At 37.7% G+C, this 22,649-nt stretch overlaps 1 long non-coding RNA gene across 2 annotated transcripts; it reads right to left on the bottom strand.

Annotated features, from left to right (window-relative positions):
• Window positions 1-990: 990 nt before the first annotated feature.
• LOC144291771 (uncharacterized) lies at window positions 991-21,719 on the bottom strand. 2 transcript variants are annotated; one of them, XR_013359240.1, is made up of 5 exons: window positions 21,616-21,719; window positions 21,069-21,196; window positions 17,536-17,645; window positions 6,394-6,500; window positions 991-1,202 (listed from the first exon to the last, which is right to left on the bottom strand). It is a non-coding gene; the product is annotated as an uncharacterized LOC144291771 (long non-coding RNA). The 2 variants fall into 2 exon arrangements; XR_013359239.1 differs by lacking the exon at window positions 6,394-6,500.
• Window positions 21,720-22,649: the final 930 nt, after the last annotated feature.

Genomic DNA, 22,649 nt, shown 5'->3' with positions numbered 1-22,649 from the left:
GATGGAGGTAGCATCATGGGAGAGAGTTCTTAAGTCTAAATATTTCAGTCTTAAAGCCATTACTTACTAGCCCTGTGACCTTGGGCAAGATACTTAATCTCTCTAGACCTCTTTTTACTTACCTATAGAATGAAGAGGGGGAAAAAAGAGGACCCCAACACATTGTTTTAGAATGTGGACCAAGTCAGATAATGCACATCATGTACTAATACAGAGAGTACCACACAGTAAGTACTCAGCTGTTGGTCAAACATGACTGTGATTGGATAGAACTGCTATTTGGATAAAACTGCTATGAATCTCACTTCATTTTTGCTTAGAGAACCAATGCAATGATACCAAGTGAAAAATTCAGTCAACAGTTTTAACTTTTTTCCTCTTCATCCAATTGTTTTCAATCTACATAAAATCAAATACCGGTGGCTCTTATTCCCACTAAAATGACCAGCTATGGGATCCCTGGGTGGCACAGTGGTTTAGCGCCTGCCTTTGGCCCAGGGCGCGATCCTGGAGACCCGGGATTGAATCCCATGTCGGGCTCCCGGTGCATGGAGCCTGCTTCTCCCTCTGCCTGTGTCTCTGCTTCTCTCTCTCTCTCTCTCTCTCTCTCTATCATAAATAAATAAAAATTAAAAAAAAACAACAAATAAAATAAAATAAAATGACCACCAGGTAGAAATGCCCTAAGTGAATTTTTCCTCTGACACACTGCACTTTCTTGTTCTGTAAATTTAGGTGCTTCATAGAAACCGATAAAGTCTACGAAATTTTATTCCTAAAGTTCTGTGCAAGGTCAGGGAGTAGCATTTGATTAAGAAAAAAATCTTTCAAATATCTTGATTGAGAGTATTCTGCAAAGTAAACTATTATCTTGGTGTTGATAATGAAAGATTCAAAAAAATTATAATAAAAAGTCCACCAAGCACACCAGTGGCTTTAATTAGGGTTGAATATAGCAACATGAGTAAACTGAATCAAGTCATACTCCTGTCAGCCTGGAAAATATTATTATATTTATTGCAGCCAGGAGGGGTGTGGGCAACAAGTTTTAAGAGATGTTTGAACAACTGCAGGACCATTATACAAGTCTCAGATTTCCTTGGATTCCATGGTGATTAGGTAAGCTGCTGCTCTGTTAGGAGTCCGATACAGAGGCACTCTATATACACTCCTTCTTGTTAGATAGTGTTCAAGTGATATTCCTAGGTGCCAAATATGAGATCACAATTATACATTAAATCAACATAAAATACCACAATGTATGTTTAATAAGCTGTTTTCCCAGTATTAATCTAGTTAAGTAAACAAACCACATTGTCTTAACTCAAGAATATGTAAATTTTTTTATTTTTTTTTGATTGAACAAAATATGTTCATAGTAAAATAGCATCCCTTAATGAAAATTCCAGTGCAGAGCAAAATGTGAATAATATTTGCTGACATTTATTGATTTCTAGACATACACATGCATAGAGTTCTAAGCACTTCATAGATATTTAATCTTTTAATCCCCATAGTAATTATATGAATATTTAATGTAGACACTATTATTAGCCCCATTTTATAGAGTGGAAAACTGAGACACAAAAAATATTAGCTAAATTGCCCATTGAAGCTCATCTAGTAAATTGGTAAGCCAGAATTTGTTTTTTTGTTTGATTTTTTTTGTTTTATTTAAATTCAATTTGCTAACGTATAGTATAACACCCAGTGCTCATCCCATCAAGTGCCCTCCTTAGTGTCTGTCACCCAGTCATCCCATCCTCCCACCCTCCTCCTCCACAACCCTTTGTTTCCTAGAGTTAGTTGTCTCTCATGGTCTGTCTTCCTCTCATATTTTTCCCCACTCAGTTTCCCTCCTTTCCCTTATAATCCCTTTCACTGTTTCTTATATTCCACATATGAGTGAAACCATATGAGGATTGTCTTTCTCCGACTGACTTATTTAACCCAGCATAACTCTCCAATCCCATCCACATTGAAGTACATGGTAGGTATTCATCCTTTCTGATGGCTGAGTAATATTCCATTGTATATATAGACCACATCTTCTTTATCCATCATCCATCTGTTGAAGGACATTGTGGTAAGCCAGAATTTGAATGCAAACAGTCTGGTCTAGAGTCCTTAGTAATAACCTCTATATCAGTGAATCTCTGACCCAGGGGTGATTTTTACCCCAAGGGATATTTAACAGTACCTGAAGATAGTTTTGACTGTTACAACTAGGAAGGGAGAACTACTTGGCATCCAGTAGAGAGAATCCAGGTATATTGCTAAACACCTATAATGTACAGAACAGCCCTACAACAAAGAAGTGTCTGGTCCAAACAGTCAACAGAGGAGAGGTTGAATACACTGTTCTATATCATACTGCCTCTGGGGTTAGTTATACCCTTCCTACAAAAAATACCGTCTGCAGACCAGCAGCATTTCGTCACCTAGCAGCTTGTTAGAAAAGCCTCAGATATACTGAATTAGAATCTGCATTTTAATAAGATTCCCAGGTGATTAATCTGTACATCGAAGTTTGAGAAGCCATGAGTTATTACTATTAGCTACCGTACTGCAGTCTTTAATAAGACAAATACACATTTGTCCTATACAACAACCTCATTTCTGTGCACAGGCATAGAGTGGGAATGCTAGGAAGATGACGGAGCAAGAGAAGAAGGGAGGAGGATGGACAGACTCAACAGGGATGTAATTTTAGGGGCTGGAATTCAGCAGATGTTTACCTGAAATAGCAATCCGAAGACAAGAAGTACAATCTGAGTTTATAAAAGATGGACAAAAACAACACTCAGAATCTAACTTCGTCCTCAGGACTAAGAGTAGAAGACATAGGCAGATGGCCAGGAACCATCTGGAGGGAAAAGTGGGACATGGGGGTGAGCTGCAGGATAACTGTCACAAATACACAAGCCAGCCAGGATGCCATCAAGCTGCCATCAAGCCAGCCAGGATGGCAAAGTTCTTCACATCTGGATACCAACTATGTGGACTGAGGATTGGCCTGGTTTAAAGGCAGTAGGACAAAGAAGGCCCATTCACCTGATGAGATTTGGATGTATTTCCACCATGAAAATTAATTCAAGGAAACCCCACAAAGTAAAGCCGGGAGGACAGAAGAGAAGGCTACAATGGGGAGCTTTACCACTCAACATCTACTACAGGAAGAATTATCATTTATAGACCACAACAGAACAGTCAGCAGGGAAGTATTATCAATCAGAAGCCTGAACAGGGCAAGATGGAGGTTGCACCTCCTATAGGAAATTAACCAGCCCCACAACTAAGCCAATGGAAAACTGTCATCACCCAGAACTCCTCCTTTCTTCTAATGGACTTCCATTTAAAACAAACTGTCCCTACTTCCTCACCCCTATCCATAAAATATCATTCCTCACTTTTGTTATTGGTCTTGCCTGTGCTTTTGCCATAGCTTGCATGTCTCGAATTGCAATTTTCTGTTATTCCCACATAAACTCATTTTTACTGGTAAAAGACGGTTTTATTTTTAAGATTAACACCACAGAGTGAGACTTTCCCAGAGTATGTTTTTAACAGTCAATAAGGTAAAAGCGCTGCCGAAACACAAAGCTCCAGCAATAATGCATCATTCTTTTAGGAAAAGCAAAGACTCCTGTCCTTTTAAGAAATACATGCACTGCAGCTAATGAAGAAGAGATGCAGAGAGAGCTCCTGCTCCCAAGTGGCCCGCAGAGTTGACCACAAAGTCTTTTAGAAGGACATTGATGCATAAACCCTTACACAGTTTCACATTTGGAGATTTAAGATGATACTTTTGTCAAAATATGTTTCCTCCCCCACAGGCTTCTCAAAAACAATAAGCAAAATAACAATGTTTTGTGAACTTTATCAAATGTTAACTGGGAAACCCTACTGTTTTTAATTGTGCTTGAATGAATACAGACCAGGATCTGTGAATGCAAAGAAAGTGGTTTCTCACCCCCTGCCCCTGCCCTCGCCCCCACCCCCTCCACTGCCCAGCCTCTAGAATCAGCTTTGTACTGATGGGTGGCTATTCCCAAAGGCAAAGGTGAGGTAAAGGCAAGATTGAAGTAGAATCCTCAGAGCCCAACCACTGTGAAAACCATTTCACGGTAAACCGAGAATTTAAAAATACTATTATTGTGGTTATCCAAATAATTTCCCTTGCCATCATTCTCTATTCTGAAATCAGCACTCTCGCTATTGCATTAAAATCAGAGGATTTGGAGATGAATGGATTGGAAAAGATTTTCTAGCAAATTGGGTTCCAAAAGTGGGGTCTTCATACTTGGGGAGAGAGGGCTACATGAGCATCAGCCAAGATCCTTTCCAAAGTCCACAGTTGCTGGGCCCCACCCCCAAGAGCTCTCCTTCAGCAGGTTTCAAGACAGCCTAAGGAGTTTGTGCATCGAACTCCTCTTATCATTCTGATGCTCAGCAGGTTTAGGGAGCACTGTCAAGTTTAACTTCCCCATTTCACAAATCAAGAAAGTGAGAACCAGACAATGAATTCATTATAATGCCAGAACTAGCATCTTGATCTCCAGGCTTAATGTATTTTGATGACCTAATCCTATCTTTTTTTTTTCATTTGATCAACACTGCATCATAGTAAAATACAATGATTCAGAGTATGATCCACCAAATGCAGAAGAATCCAGAATTTGGAGCTAGGATCTCTTCTATTTTTTTCTACTTCCCATTCCTACTCATTTTAATCCAGATGAAGATGAAGCAACCTCCCTGATACTACTAAACACCAGCCTCCGGGACTTCACAGGATGAGGAAAGGAAAGCTTCTTAAGAAAGTCTGCAAATTTGTTGTGTAATCAATGATGTTCCATAACTGTATTTTCTCCCTTTTGATCTCTTATGGCTTTATTGTTCTTGAATTCTCAAGGAATCTCCAGTTATACCCCAAAGGAAAAAACCGGCATCATTATAACTTGGGGACAAAGTTACCTCCATGGCCATATTGACTGGTCAGCTCCAACTATCCTAATTGCCTTTTTACCTACATATATACATACTTTTCAAAGAGAAAGTTGATTTTAAGAACATATCCACTGTTTTCTTTCATTTCCCTTCATGATTTAAGAAGCGACTCATCTAACTTATTCACAAAACAAATAGCATTAAGAAGGAAAAGGTGCAAAAGTTAAGATAGTGGTATTGTTTTGTCTTCTTTGAGAAGCAAAGGATAAAACAAAGAAAAACCCTAAAGAGGTTGTGTGTGTGTGTGTGTGTGTGTGTGTGTGTGTGTTTAAGAAAAGGCTCACTCCTGTTTGTGAAAATATGTCCAAATTCTGGCTGAATTATTTTAGCTCACTGCTTTGCTCTGGGATACAGGTGCACTGTCATTATGTCTATTTCTTTTTCGGGCATTAAGATTTAAAGAAGGGCAGGTAATCCTATGAGCCATGGCTTCCCTGCACAATATGCCTGCTGTTTAGTCCAGAAACTTTATACTCTCTTTTGGTATCTTAATCGCCACATTATTTTCCCTGGTATTATCACGTTAACAATGTGTTTATAAAACATTCAAAACATGTAATACCTTGTTTTCTCCATCTAGCAAAACTGTATAAGCTGTAGGGGCTACACGGTGTCCTGCCACCTCTGGGAAGCACTCTAGAATCTTTCAGATTCTATTCTTCCTACATATCTGACATCAAACTTATCTATGCCTTTTCTACACAAAGTGTAGCATCAGCCTCACCTGGACACTTGTTAGAAATGCAGAATTTGGGCCCCACCTTAGACCTACTATATCAAATTCTACATTTTACTAAGATCCCCAAGTGATTCATATGTTCATTCAAGTTTGAGAAGCAGTGCTCTATGCCATGTAAGTCTTTGTTAGAGTCTGCTTCAAATCTTTTGTCTCCTCCAACTCAATTCATATACCTTACAGAGAGCAACTTTTGTGTTCTCTCGGCATTTGGTACCATGTAAGTCTATGATGGAGTTTCAGATAATACTTGTGTAGCAGATACAGGTGGGGGGCCTCTCCAGTAGCTCTTTCTCACCTCAAATCTTGTTAATAGTACCTAGACTTCAATCAGGTAAGCATGTTCAGGTGCCCCTAAAGTAAGTGGGGTCCAGCCCCAGGCCCACTGACAAATCACAATTCATTAATGCTGATCATGGTAATCCCACTTCTTTTCCCAGGGACTGGGGAGCAGAGAGTATGGGAATGAAGTGTAATTCTAGCCAAGGTACTTTTGAAGAATAGGCCCTGGGAAAGGTTTTATAACAATGACAAGGGATAAAGTATTAAAAAGCCCCATTTTCTGATTCGGGATATTTCTTGATGAAGATGTGCTTAAAATTAAAGAAACCATCTTGTGAAGAGGGTTAGCCCAAGAGAATACTCACAATTGTTGAGTGGGAAGTTGGAAGGACCTGGATTTCTACTGCATCACCATGCCACTCAATTCATCAACCTTAGACTTGCTTTACCTCCAGACCTCCTGTCATGTGACCTATAAATCATCTTATTAAGCCATCTGAATTGGATTTTCATTACCTGGAATGCTAAATATTCTAACTCATAAAGCTATTAACTAAAATAATGACCAATAATTAGGCATGTACAGTCACCCTTTACAATATTATCTCATGTGATTATTATGTCAGTTCTATGCTAAAGACACCATTGTCCCCAACATACTGACATGGAAACTAAAATTCAGAGAGATGAAGAATTCCAAGGTTTAGAATTTGAACCCAGGTTTGCCAGATCTAAGAGCTCAGGCATCTTTTTCCATTCTCCTTCCATGGTTTGACTGGTTAATAGCCATGATAATGTACCATGATCTTTGGGAGGATTATGTGCCAGCTTGGATGGGAAGGGGAGTCCTTTATAGGTTTTCTTGAGAGTGGTTTATTATTTGCTTTACTGATGACCCTGCATGGGTTATTTAAAATGGGAATAATCTCATTCTACAAAACTCTATTCCCAAAGAATCCTGCAGCATGCCAAGCAGGTTCAAGATGAATAAAATGAAGCTCCTAGTTTGCAGAACTATTCATTGCAAAGAGATGTTGTGTTATAAAATTAATGAATCCTTCCAAGAGAGTTGATAACAATGAACTGATAGCCAATTCCTGACATGTACACATGGGTCTGAAGGGAGATGAAACCTCTGCAAGTAGAGCCAGAGGGAACCATAAATACTGTACTTCTTTTAATCTTCCAGTTCACTTTGAAAGTATGTGGCTCAGCTTTCAAATTTGCCCAATTTAGGAGAGCATCTGCATTCATTTGTTCAGATGTTTTGTCAGAAAGAGGAGATAAAAAATATCCAAATATGTGGAAGCTTCCAAAAACACTTCCTAAATATTTCATTCACCATTCCCACATGATGGAGTGGTAAAGACACAGTCCTTGAAATGAGGCCAACAGTTTACTCAGGCTAGACTCCAAAATTATAAAAGATGAAAGGCCTTTTGACCATTCCTTAGCTCCCAAGGTAGTATCATTCTTATTCTTAGAAATGTCATTTCCTGGGTAAATACAGATACATTATGAGCAGCAATGTTTTTGAAATAAAAGGAGAATACATGCTTAGACACAATTACCAACATTAAAGGGAAGCAGCTACCTTTCCACCAGAACAAGGCCTGTCCTCACACAAAATGAATGTCTTGGGACACTGGCCCTCTACTCTCCATGCGCAAGCTATCCTTGGAAGGTCACCCTATGTGAACAGAACACTAAACCTAGCTCTTAATTAGGTTATTTAGTCAATACAGTGGAAAATTCAGTCCCTGTGGTTACATAATGCATGTAAACAATGTTTGTCTTTTTTTTTTATTTTGATGTTAAAATCTCTCAAATTTGTTGTTAGAAGTGACCAATTATTTCAGTTAAAAGAAACGAACTAATAATTCTGTGCAGACATAGGCATTGCTAATTAACTCTGGAAATGGTGTTAATTCACTCAGCATTTTATCCAAAAATATTCTACTTGAGCTTCTTAAAATAAGGATTCCAACTCATTATTGTGAGAATCAGAAAACTGTGTCTCTATCTCAAGTCAATAGAAAAGAATGAGAAGGACTTATTTCAGTATTTCATCTTCTGATTGAATTTCTAAGTTTCACACAGGCATTTCTAGTAATTAGGAGGAAGACAAAAGATGTCCAGGAATAGAGGAAAATGAACCACCCTAATTGCTAAAGTTGATCATGGACTACCAGTTTGTTGTTAATGCAACTAAGGAATTTTAATTTTTCTTCCTAATTAAAAGTTGATTTAAACCCATCTTTTTTGATAGGTCAATCTGTCCAGTTTGTTAAAGAAGACCTATGATATGATTGATGATTTTTATATATTTTTAGAAGAGAATCTCCAAAATATTAAGCAATCATATCATGGTCAATTCTTTTAAACTATAGACATTTAATGAAATTAAAATCTTGAATTTATAATCATTTTTTAAAAATACTTATTCATTACTGTACTGAAATCATACTAATAGACATTTTTACTTAAATAGAATATAAAAATGTATATTTTTATAAATGCATATATTACATTTATTTTAAGTATAAAATAAAAGTATTTTAAGTATAAATGCATCTTATTGAAAGTAAAGCATGTTATCTTTAACATACACATACCTATGACATTATAATAAAAATGTAACTGTATGGGAATTAAGGAGTACACTTGTTGTGATGAGCACTGGGTGATGTATGGAATTGTTGAATCATTACATAGTATACTTGAAACTAATTTAACACTGTATGTTAAATGGAATTTAAAATAAAATATAATTCAAAATATAATTCTAAATACGTTATATGTAAGACACAAAGCAACCAAAGAATTAGAAATCCTAAAATCATAATTTCTGTTCCTTTTGCACAGATTATATCATAACAACAAAAAAATTTCAACGGTGGCACAGCATTAAAAAAAGAGACAAAAGTTTTTACATGCTATTTTCAACCAATCTTTAGCTCTTATTCTCATGAAATAATGACAGCCTATCACCTTAAAATTTTTCACTAAGTAGTATAAGATCATGACTTTTTCATTATTTAGGTAATATATGCTGCTTTCTCAGACATATGTAATTATATGTTTGCAAAGATTTTTTTTAATGGTGAGCCTATCATATTAGAGTGAATCTTTATTCTCTTGATACAATGGTCAAAGCAAAGCTGAAAGGCAGTTGGGTAACAGTCTCAAATTTTCCCTCATTGTGAATGTTGCTTCCAATGCCTACAGCTTCTGGCAGCACACACTTACAGACTTTATAGAAATACAGAAGTCCTTTATAGCAGCTTACCAGAAAACCTGTGAAGGCTAATATTACATTGACTATTCTTATAGGTGAATAAAGGTTATCTTCTGGAGAAGACAAAAAGTGGCTATAAATGTGAATTCTAATAGCTATGGAGGTAGGAGAATGGAAAGCATCTCTCTCTCCTTTTAAAATCATTTTCCATCAGTCAGTAAAGATTAAACAATCTTTTGGTTCAAAAAAATTTGTAAAGAGGGCTCTTTTCTGAAGAGACCTACAATTCAAGACATCTATATTTCATTTTCCTCCTCTAGTTAAAGATTTGCTGACCAACCTAAACCCAAGAAGCTCTGTTCTTGGAGTTCTGCTTTAGGAGAATGGTTTACACAATATTAAAAAGTGAGAAGAGACAGCAAACATGATCTACTCCAGTAGTTTTTATTACATTTCAAGGTTGGGAACCTTCTGGGTTCTTTTTATTTCCCCAAACCCTGACAGCTGATGTAATATGAGAACAAGGTTCAAAGGATGTGCAGCAGGAACAAGTGAAACATGCCTGCTATGACCAACAGATCCTTGAATTCTCACATGAAATTCAGTTTATTGCCTTTTAAGTACATTTTATACTTTACTGATGTGCGTCTCTTCCCAACTCAGCACATGGTGTGACCACCTTATTCAGCTCTCATGGACATCCTCCAGCCTCTCAGACCCCCCTGTGTGCCAATGCACTCTCTGGTGACCCTATCCCATGCCTGAGCCACTGTAACATCTAGTTTTCTGAACCATCAGCTTCACTAGAATGCAACCTGACAGTGCTGCACACCCCAAGCCTAAGCCCAAGCCCCACACCCCTCCCTTCCTGCCCACCACAGCCTGTGAGCCATTAGTGGTGATGTCAACCACATATATATCAATTTGACTGGCCAAGAAGTGTCTGGATTAAACATATTTATGGGTGTGTCTGTGAGGGTGTTTTTGGATGAGATTAGCATTTAAATCCATGGACTCAGTAAAGTAGATTACCCTCCCCAGCATGGGTAGGCATCATCCAATCCCTTGAGGACTGCACAGAACAAAATGCAGAGGAAGGAGAGTCATCTCTTTTTTTCCTGTTTCAGTGTTGAGCTGGGGCATCTCATATTTTCTCATACCCTCAGACTTGGAATTCCATTATCATTGCCCTGTTGTCAGGCCTTCAGATACTTACCAAATTATACCACTAGCTTTCCTGAGTCTCTAGCTTATAGATAGCAGACTGTGGGACTTCTCAATCTCCATAATCATATGAGCCAATCCCTCATGCTAAATCTCTTTTATAACCTATTGGTTCTGTTTCTCTGGAGACTCCTGATAGCATGCTTCCCTTCTTAGACAAATTTGAAACACATTTCATAAGGCTCTCCAGAAGGTCCTGACAAGACTGACTATGTCACCTGTAGCAATGGCCCACTCAGCCACTGATATTAGTTTTCCTCCTTCCCTTTTTCATTTTCCCAGTCCCGAGTGCATTCCCTAGACTCACTTCCCAAATCATCTACCCATACCCAAAGGCTCTGACTCAGGCTCCATTTTGAGGAGGACTCAGTCTAAGACATGGAGAACTTCATGATCATACCATGGTTACCTGTGAACAGCAGCTCGCCATGAACTAGTTTATTTACTCAAAAAGCTGACAGACTGAAATAAGAAAATTACATGAGTAATAGAGTGGGGATGTACATAGGATTCAAATCCAGATCTGCTAGAGACTCAACATTGCCTTTCATGCAATACTGTTTAGAACAATATTCTACAGACAAAGAGAATGTGGCATCAACTAGACATTACAGTTCAACGTGCTCCAAAGTTGTTGAGGTATTTCCTAATATAGACAAAAATAACTACTATCTATTGAGGGATTTCTATATGCCAAGTTCTGTGCACATCTGTGATTTCATTTCATCTTTACAACAAACATGTGAAATAAGCCATTTTTCCTCATTTTTGAGTTACAATGCCTGCCAAATAAATAGATAGTTAGTACTTGTTTACTGAATTAAATAGAACTGAAATAAAGTTTGGAAACTATAGATATGTTGCATCTTTTCACTTTCTTTCAGAAAAATGAAGTGGACCTCATGCTCACAAATTTCCTGAAAGTTTCCACTTTGTTCTTTGACAACATATTCTGGTGCCTCCAGAACAAAGAGAGACATATTTTCAAAGCACAGGCTAGTAGTATCTTCAAAGGAGGAATAAAAATGTTGGATTCACTCAAGGAGATTAGTATCGTAGAATTATGGAGTCATGGTGAACCTCAGGAGGTTATCTAGTTTATAACCTTGCCTCCAGGCAGAACTACAACAAAGCTAACAAGAACACATTTCTGTCTGTGTTTGCAGGTCAAATCTTATTATAACCAGGATAATCCCAATCTCCAAATGATTAAAAGATCCCTCTGATCCAACAATTGGCCAGTTTATTTCACACAGTGCTCGATAAGGCAAAATTTTAACAAGAAACACTGCAATGGGCCAGAAAATGAAAACTTAAATGGGAAGAGAATTTCAAAAAGCTACATGAAGGCAAAAGATTCATTCTGGGCACCTAGATTTGCATCCACATGTTCATTTTACATTTTTGAAACTGCAAACCCTGGACTCTAAGAGAAATTAAAGAGCAAAGAAATCCTGAAACTATAAAACTTCATTACACCAATAAAATAAATATCTATTTCTTATAGGTCAGGAGTAAACGATCATCATTACATGTACTCCTTTATTGGATTAATAAACATGGTCTTGTTCAAGAGCCTCTGGGCAAATGTACAATAAAAATGTGAACAAGAAAAGGAAGAGAAGGATAATATCTTTGAGCACCTTCTAACCCAGCAAGTGAGTTATTTTGTACACTTTTTCCATTAAAAAAAAAAGCAAAGATCATTTATGAAAATAGGATGATAACAACAGGGCCTGAAGTGCATGTGTCAGAATTCCGTTATACTCTAGCTCATTATTAGATGCTTTCTGCATACAGCAGGGGTCAAGATATCTCAACTGCATCCAGCAAAGCACAGCATCAGGTTTTCTCACAGTATCAGGCTTATGAAAACAGAGAGTCAAATCTCTTCATTCACTACAAACGAAGGAAAATAATGAATTAACTTAATTAGCTAATTTATTAAATAAAGATATCCTAAACTACTGCTATGTTGTCCATCGAGGATGAAGATGCTGATTTTGTGGAGAGTCAGCTATACAGTGATAGTAGAGATGGCTTTTCCATAATGAACTGGCAGAAAAATAGCATTCGTTTTCCCATTCCCCCTCATGCTTGGATCCCATGGGCACTTATAGTGCCGCCTCTCTGTTATACAAGACACTGGTGTATCCAATATCATATATTCCATGTGTCCTTAGCCTGTGCCCTTTCTATTTGTGACCATCCCTGCTTGAGCCACATACCCAATTAAGGATCAGTGCAGGCTACAGGGCTATTCTGGCTTTCGGAAACCCCTAGGACATGTGTCCTCTGGAAAACTAAACATAGTTGTTATTGCTGGTGTTATTGTTTTAATTTTAATAATTTCATTTGGACATCTTCCTTAAAAATGTGTTTCTACTTTAATATAAGATATAGTATAGCATTAGTATTATAGTACAGTACAGTATTAGTATTATAGTATAATATAATGCAGTATAGTATTAGCATAGTACAGCATATTAACATCTTCTAGAAGAATATACTGAATATATTTCTGTATTAGTGGGGTAAATAATGCTAGCTGCTGTGACAAATACCAGCAGACAAATCCTGGAAGCTCAATATAAAAACTGTTTAGGGCAGCCCGGGTAGCTCAGCAGTTTAGCGCCACCTTCAGCCCAGGGCCTGATCCTGGAGACCCGGGATCGGGTCCCACATCGGGCTCGCCGCATGGAGCCTGCTTCTCCCTCTGCCTGTGTCTCTGCCTCTCTCTCTCTCTCTCTCTCTCATAAATAAATAAAAAATTTTTAAAACCTTTATTTTTCAGGACTATCCCATCTAATTCACGACTGCAGCAGGTAGGTTCCCAGACTCATTGCATGTTGTGCCATGTGTTGTCAGCTCCAGTCAGTGGAAAGGGAAAGAGAAGGTAGAAGGGGTACAACAGCTTCTAAAAGTTTTGAATATATCATCAGTTAAGCCTCCAACTCTTAATTTCAGCTCAGGCCATGATTTCAGGGTCATGGGATTGAGCCCCACATGGGTCTCTGTGCTCAGCATGGAGTCTGCTTGAGATTCTTTCTCCCTCTCCTTCTTTTCCTAACCTTGATAGATAGATAGATAGATAGATAGATAGATAGATAGATAGATAGATAGATAAATAAATAAATAAATAAATAAATAAATAAATAAATAAATCTTTTTAGAAAATCCTGAATAGAAGTGCCATTCACCACTGGGAATCAGGATGTGACTGGTATAACCAAGGCCATATCTAGATGCCAGGAGGGTTGGAAATTCAGCCCCTGATTACAGTCATTTCCAGCTAAAATTCTATCATTTGGATGATGCAAATGAACTGCATTAGGCAAATAGCCATCTCTCTTACATTGTTCTAGAGCATACCTGTAAAAGACTTTCCCTCTTGGTGTTTTTGTTTTGTTTTGTTTTGTATATTTCCCTCTTGTTTTTTTTTGGCTGGGTTTCAGATAGGTGAAATTTGCTATGTGGCTGATACTTAATGAAAGGGTAATCTCTCTACTTACTATGTTTGCTTTATTCACAGACACATATTCATGTCTCAAGTTCTTGTCTACCTGGTAAAATTTTTAGCCAATATCTTAGTGGCTACTCTTCTTTCTGCTCCTAGATCCCTAGCTACATAATACCAAATGATTAATATTGAAATTTCCAAAGAAAGTTGATCACTCAAATGTGGGCTTATATGTAGACTCACCCTGTCTCTAATAAGATCTATGTCTTTTATCCCCCTGAATCTATCATAGCTTCCAAGGTTGAGACAATTAACTTATTTATTTAACAAATATTTATTGAGCATCTACTATGCATAAGATACGGTGCTAGGCTGTGGGATTCCTAAACCTATGTAAAATGCAGTCCCCACTCCCAAAGCATTTATTAGTAACATAAAGAATAAATACAGTCCTTCCTAAATTTTCTTTCTCCTTTCTCTTTTCCCTCAAAGAAACAAAAAACAAAAAACCCTCCTAAATACTTATTTAGAAATCAGGTCCAGTAGAGGGCAGCACACACACATATACACACGTCCACTAGCACCCCTGCACCCCAATAAATCTAGCTAAGTAGATAGAACAAAGTGAAGTTCCTTACATAGTACCCAGTGCATGGTAGGTATGCAATTGATTCTCAAGGAAAAAAAAAAATGGACATAGAGTAGCAAGGAAAAGAGCATTTACAAACAAGGAGACGCACCTTAAATAAAATTAGTATTCTAAAAGTATTCTAAAAGATAACAAAGAACAACCTAATTTATTCCTCATGTCTTAGTAATTGTTGCAAAAACACAGGAAACATAGAATGCAGTAAAAATCCACTTATAGTGAAAATGCTCTATAATTCAGCTCTATTATCATATTACTGTTTGATTTGTTTTCTCTGAACTCTGATACAGCTATGAAAATGAGAAAATCAAGTGTAACATTTTTTCATCAGTGAAAATAGAGATAGATGCAACCTAATTATTAAAACTGTCATGTACCTTAGTCACCCACATGCTTAGATAAATTGTCCAGTTCTCCAGTACATTTTAAGCATAAAACAGAGCAAGAGATAAGCACTAACTCATTAACATTGTATGAAATTATTCAGTTTATTAATAAAAGAGTCACTGTAAGAGAGCCTTGTGAGTACATAAGGGAGATTTACAACTGACATTTGCAGAAAAAAAATGTGTAAATTTGCTGTTTATAAGTTGAGAGCAAAAGTTTTTTCTCCCTGTAAAGAGTCTATATACATAGGTTATGTATTGTGTTGTAATTATGGTCTTCAAACCAGAGAATTGCTAAATTAGAACATCTAATGAAATCAATATGTTCTGAGGCTCAAAGAACCTTTGTGAGGAGGTCTGCAAGGAAAAGTACTGAGCATGGCATAGCTGCCTTTTGTATCCATAGATTGCTGATTCATCACCTCTAAGTAGATGCCTACTGATTGAACATCTATTACTGAGAGAGTAAGTATGGTATAATATTAACAAGTTTACTCATTCCTACTTTAATTAAAAGGAAAAAATCCCTTTCATTTGAGAGTAGCAAAGTTTTGTTGGCAACATTAGTGGTAGAGATGGCTTTTCCCTCCTCTTTCCTAGATGAGTGCAACTGAGAGGAACAAACAAAAATTAGAAAGACAAAAATGTTGGATAGAGAAAAATAAGGCAACTCTGGGTCATATAAGATATTTTATCCTTCTTCCACTAAGGTTGTAGCCCACCAGATTTTCACCCTGACATTTGGGTTTTTTAATACTGTATTGGGTGTCAGAGTAAACATTTGTCATGCTTTCAGATCAATTGAGAAAAAAAAATCAATACTTTAAAAGAGTACGTGTCAAAATGCCCCTACTCCTTTCCCACTTTGAACTTTCTCAAGCTCTAAAAAGTTTGTCAATTTCTCCCTTCTGAAATCTAAGTGCTCCTCCCACCCTGCCCACAAGCCTTGCATTTCATCAATTCTTGAAAATGAAAAAAAAAAAAAAAAACACACACACACATACACAAAACAACAAAAACCACTAGTCACTGTAAGTTGGTTGGTAAAGGGAAGAAGAGAGGTTCTAACAGATTGTTTTCCCTGGTAATGATCATTTCCTGAGGTGTAATTCTTGTAAATATATGCATTTTGGAAGTAGGTGCCCTGCACAGGGAGGTCTGAGCTGGGCCAGGAGGACACATTCATAACTACACTCATTTGTATGCTAGAAGGGAGAAAATAACTAGGAAGTGCTGCTCCCATAGCACTTTTCCTTACCAGACTTAGTTTAAACAGTGGAATCTACGGAGTTTGATTTTATGAATGTCCTATAAAGAGTGCATTTCCCCAAAAGTGATTCAAGAAAAGGGTGGATTCTCACTGGCTCCTGAATTTGCCATGTTCTCACTTGTGTTGGAAGTCTGAGGAAGTTAAGTTTATTGCCCTTGCTAAAGATCTTCATATTAAGGATTCTCAAGCTTTATGGCTTTCTCACTGGAAGCACAGATCAATTCTGTAGAGTTGCCTACCCTTGCCCTGCTTCCAGATAGTGATAGTAAATGAGTATCAGTCTATAGTATGCACACTACTTCCTTATATGAATGCTTGTGTGAGGCACAGAAGTACTGTGACACAGGCATGTTATCTTTGCCAAGTGGTGAATTGTAAAACATACCAAAAACAGATCAACCTTCACTCTGCCAGTCGTTAGGCATGTCGTTACATGCTGCCTTGTGCTTCTGCTGGCTGCTTTGTGTGTGTTTTTTCTCTCCAACTGGCTTGTAGAATCTTTCAAAGATCATATCTTTGATATATTTTTGTATCACCCTCAGCTCTAGCACAATGTCGAATAAAAATAAATGTTCAATAAATGAGAGAATGAGGAAAAAATGAAAAGATGCATGAACAAAGAATGACTCATTAGGGAAGAAGCCATTACAATTTATCCTGAGAACTATAAAGCCAGAACTTTTGACTATAAAGTAATGTGGTTCCATGTCTAGGCTGAATCCCTGCCCATTCAATTTTGGGCCTTAATGGCTTTCACAATATGAAGTAGGGATGGAGCATAACTGATATCTTTTTCCTCTGTTGGGCTTCTCTCCTTAACTTCAGGATACCTATTTGGCCACTTTCTCCACTCTCTGTAAAAAGTCCTCCTTACCTAAGCTTGAAGATCGGTCCTTCCTCTGAATTTCCATAATATCTGTAGTCACGCCAGCACTCATTCACTAGATTATTTTCTTAATTCATTTTTGGACAATTTTGTTTCTCAACTTAGACTGCCTTCTATTTCCTTTTCAATCTCCCAGGGTAGTTAACATAGTAGTGGAGTCATGTAATGGACATTTAATAATATTTTTATTTGGATAATGGTTTTATCCATTCATGCATTCAACAAAGATTGTCAAATACCTACCCTGTACCAAGGATTGTTCTGAGCATAGAGATACAGCGGTAAACAAAACAAAGCCATTGCCTTCATGAAGCTTATTTTCTAGTGGTAGGAGATGTACATAAACAGATAAACAAATATCTAGTAGGACAAATGGTGAGAAATGCTTACTTACTTAGAAATCAGATGTGGAATGGGAGGAGCAGGAAAGGAGTGAAGGAAGATGCGGAGGTTTTGGTCTGGATGACTAGCAGATGGGATTGATTTTAGCTAAAGTGGAGAAGACTGTGGAAGCAATAGCATCAAGGAAAAAAAAAACACCAGTGAATTTTTATTCATATTTCATTTTAGGTGCTTACTAAATGTAAAGGACAGCATCCTACTGTGTTTCCGTATCGAACTTCAGACTATAAATACAAATATGAGGATCCACAGTCTATAATGTTATTTTAAGCCATTAAGAGTAGATGAGATCATTTAGGGAATCAGTGTAGCTAAAAAGCAGAACTGAAAAGACTGAGCCTTGAGGCCATATTTATTTTGATGTCATGGGAGATGAGAAACAAGGAAACAAGCAAGGAAGAGTAAGAAGGACAAGGAGATAGGAGAACTAAAAAAGACCAATGAAAGTTTTATCAGAGAAAGTGTTTCAAGAAGGAAGAAGTTATCAGCTGGGTCGAATCCTGCTGATAGATGGAGCAAGCTGAGGATTTAAGACTGGATCAGGCAACATGGAGGTCATTAGTGACCCTGACAAAAGCATGTTTGCTGGAGTGGTGCCACGCCTGGTCACAGTGGGTTCAAGAGATAATAGGAAAAAGGGGATTGAAGTTAAGGAAGGGAAGAGGTTGCTGGATATAGACTATAATTTATGATTAATCTTTCTACAGAGATAACCAGAATGGAATAATGCTGTGTGTGTGATGTGTACTATGCAGTCAAGGAGGACTTTTTAAAAATATGTAGTACATGTTTACTCGCTGATGGGAAAAATCCAGTAGAACAGGAAAAATTGATGACCCAGAATAAAATGTACATATTCTACAAATACCCATTGGCTAGAGAATGTGCAATATTTAGCCCTTTGTGTAAATAGGGCAGGGGACCTAGCATTGTGCCTTAAAAATTGTTCCTCAGTTATTTATTCTCATTTTGGTATCTGGGTTTTGTTATTGGTTTCCATTTGTTTGGTACACTTGATAGAATCAGGACATTCCTTTTCATCACTTTTGTTCCTTTTTGTGCTTTTATTTTGTGTCATGCTGTCTCAAAACATTGCTTTTCATAAGAAGGAGAATCAACAGGGTAAAACACAGGCACCAGCTCTATAAGACTGTTGATCGAGCTGCTTCCTAGACTACTGAGGCTCTCACAGACTAGTTTCAGTTTGAACAAACTTTGTTCCGGGTTGCCAATAAAACTTTTCTGTGTCCTAAGAGCCAGGCTTTGAGAGATTGTGTTCTTCCTGGGTTTATGGATTGTTGGGTTTGCATTTGGAGAAGGACAAATATCAGGGTGGGTGCACAAGTTGCCACTCCTCTTGGGGGTGTCTAAGTCTCAAGGTTCTCCTCTAAGAAAAACTCTCATTGTAATCTGAATTCTTATGTCTATTTTTCTAGATGGCATAACTTTTCCAAGGATGATTTGGGCCTTCGGGGGCAGCTCTAGGAAACACTTCAAATGGACAAAATTGTTCATATGAGAAGCATTTTAGGAAAGAAAGAGAACATAGTCTCAAATGGCAGCGGTTTTTTTTATTGGTAGACAGAGGCCTCCAAATTCTGATCAAACGTAGCTTCACTAAAATATCTTTGGCCAAGCTAAGGAGCAATTTGACAGACTTAAGCAACAAAAACTAGACTCATTTCCTAGTAGTTCCTCCCTCTACTTGCCTCCCTACATCCAGCTCTCCACTTCCCTCCTGGCCTCCATTCTCTCTCCCCTACCTCTATGAACGCCTCTCTTCTTCCCCTTGCCCAGACTTCCTACTTTTTCCCAGTGTTTCTCCTAAGATTCCAAAATGCTGACTGCCTCTGAAGATCCATTTTCCTGGGATCCCTGGGTGGCGCAGCGGTTTGGCACCTGCCTTTGGCCCAGGGCGCGATCCTGGAGACCCGGGATTGAATCCCACATCGGGCTCCCGGTGCATGGGGCCTGCTCCTCCCCCTGCCTGTGTCTCTGCCTCTAAAGATCCATCTTCCTATGAGCTAGGTATACAGGCCAACTACAGAACTTAAACTTTGTACCCAAGCCAAACTAAGAGTTATAATTAAGGATTTCTCTATACTCAGAGAAGTCCAGAAACTATACAGAAGAGAACTTAGAATTTTAGGGAATACATGAGACTCAGGGTTGCCTGATGTATATTGAATTGTACATTTATTAGACAGACCCTCAGAGACTAAGCCTTGAATAGCAAAAGCCTATTGAACTGACTCAGAGAGGGACCTACTGAAACTCTCTTCCCATAAGCTTAAGAATCAAAAGAAAACAAAATAAAGTCAGAATGTAAGTCAAAGTTTCCTAAAACTCACACCTAAAACTTTCCAAAAAAAAAATTGGTTGGACCATAATATAAATCATGTAACCAGATAAAAGATGAAATATGATTTTTTCAAGATACACCAGAAAACACCATCAAACAACACTTGGGATCTAACATAGGTTTTGAGGTAAGAGCAGCTGTTTTAATTCATTTTGTCATTGAGATTAAATCTGATGTTAGAGACCTAATTAAAGAACAGAAATTAGGATGTGAAATAGCCCCTTTTCCCGACAGAACATTTTGAAAGACCTTAAGAACAAAAACCAGATAATACCCCAAATAAATTAATGGCCCTGCAGACTAGACAGCTAGATGACCCACTTCCTTACTAATCACCTATTGACAAGGACAGTTATAGATATCAGAAACAGAAAGGACTCTGGAAAAAAGATTGTCCAGTCTTGCAAAATAGAAACCAAGATGTAAATAAAAAGCAGAAAATTCACATCAGTGAACATGGTCTAAGGAAGGAAAAAGTATCCAGGACCTTGTCTCATCTTTAAACACTGAAGGTAAATTAATTAAAAACATAGATGGTCAACTTTATCAATTCCTGGTAGATATGAAGGTTACTCTTTCTACATGAAACTCTGCCACCTTTTCTCAGCTTCTTCTTTAGAATAATCATACCACACAGGTGTTAGGTATTTCAAATAACCCACAGATTTCTCTATGTCCAATGCCTTAACTTGAGCCCTTAACTGAAAAACATTCCTTCTGCCTTCTGATATCACCCCCGAAATTTAACAAGGAGAGTCAATGGCTTTACTACAGAGATTTCTGCATTGTTCAGTGTGCTTCTAGGCCAAGACAGTAACCATCTATTTGCCTTCACCCAGGAATAAAAACAATATTCCTGGACAGGCATGCACAGCTAGTCACTGAAAGCCTCTCCTATCTCCCAGTTCCTCAATCAGACTTAAATTATCTAAAGTCCCTTTGTGATTCAGTATCAATACAATATGTAGATGACCTTTGTTAATCCTTGTTCAGTCAACAAGGAATCCTGTAAAGAGGATTCTGTTTTCTTGTTTGCAGCCTTAGCAAGAAAGGCACATACAATTTTTGTCAAAACACAGTCCATCATTTAGGGCATGATCCATCCCAGGAGGGAGAAACACTCCCATGATATATTTAAGAGTATCTTAACTTATCCTAGATACCTTACAAAATGACAGCTGAGAAGATTTCCAGGTTTAACAGGATATTACAGGTAAGGAGTGCTGAATTTTTCTGAGATTGTGACATTTCCATATGAGGTGACAGTGTCCTGAGTAAGAGATCCTCTCCTCTGGAAGCCCAAACGTAAACAGACCTTCTGTAACTTGGTGAAGGCTCTTCCTCTGCTTCCTTCCCTAGACATCCTTAACTACAAAAGATCCCTCTGTCTATTTGTACATGAGTGTTCTAGATAAGCTCTTGGGATTTTAATTTAACTTTCAGGTGAACCATCAAAAACCCATCACCTGCAATATCCCCATCCTTGACCCTGTTGCAAAGGCTTATCACCCTTGTCTTAGGGCAATGGAACCTCATGGTGCCTCATGCAACACAACCATATTAGTACTGGGAGAACACATTTTTCAGCCAGCCAATTAATCTCTTAGGACACTGTTATTCTCTCCTTCACATTACTATTCACTGCAGCCACACCCTGAATTCTGACACTTACTTGCCACCACCAGAAGGGGAACCTCATGATTGCCTTACCTCAGAGAACTTTTCTGTACCTTACTCAGATTAGTTACAAACTCCATTGAGAATCCTGACCTAATATTATTTGTTGATGGAAAACTGAAACCAGATATTATGAAGTAGGATCTGACATCACTAACTTAAGTTCTATTTTAGAATATAGTACCCCTACTGAGATAAAATCAGCCCAGATAGCCAAAGATTCGAGAGTAAACAAATATACAATAGCAGGTATGCTCTTGGAATCATTTGGGGACATTTTGGAAACAAAGAATAATTCTGCTGCTGGAACCTCCATCAAAAATAGGGATCATATGGAAGGTAAAGAAAATGTCTTAAACTCATTATATCAAACAAGTTGCCTTAACCAAAGTTGCAAGAGTCTATGCAAATCCTCAAAGCATAAATGTCTGAAAAGATTCAAAGAATTCATAAAATATTAATATTTAGCCCTTAACCTCAAAAAAGAAAGAATGGGAAAAATCTAGTTTCACCTTTCACTCAATCTCGGGTGCTCTCAAGGAAACCACATGATGGCATCAAATGATTTCAAATGGATGGATATTTGCTAAATTTCTCCACAAAATTACTCATCCTGGTGTAGACAAATTGGTTACTATCTTAAATCAGGATTTATGAGAAAACTTTAAAAAGAGAGTTGAAGTTATTTTCAGGTCATGTGTGAACTGTCAACAACATAATCCTGGAAAAACTATTAAGGTGGAACATAACCAAGAATCAAGAGTTCTAGGGGTCTTTTGAACATCTTCAGATGGTTTTTACTCAACTTCTACTCTCCATGAGATTTGAATATATTTTAGTTATTGTAGATCTACTTTCAGGATGAGCTGGAGAATTTCCTTGCAAAAAGCTACATTCCTTACAGTTGCAAAAAGAAAGCTGTTTGATTTTGTGTTTCTGATCCAGAATAGACCAACTTTTATGCCAAGTGACTAAGGAATACATTTTATGGGAACCATTATCGATGAACTCTGTAAGGTATTACCCTCTTATTCAAAAACTATATTGCCCTTATCACTACAATCTTC

Source organism: Canis aureus, chromosome 20 (assembly GCF_053574225.1).
Source record: "Canis aureus isolate CA01 chromosome 20, VMU_Caureus_v.1.0, whole genome shotgun sequence".
In the NCBI taxonomy this organism is placed as follows: Eukaryota; Metazoa; Chordata; class Mammalia; order Carnivora; family Canidae; genus Canis; species Canis aureus.
This window is presented reverse-complemented; position numbering and strand designations above follow the sequence as displayed.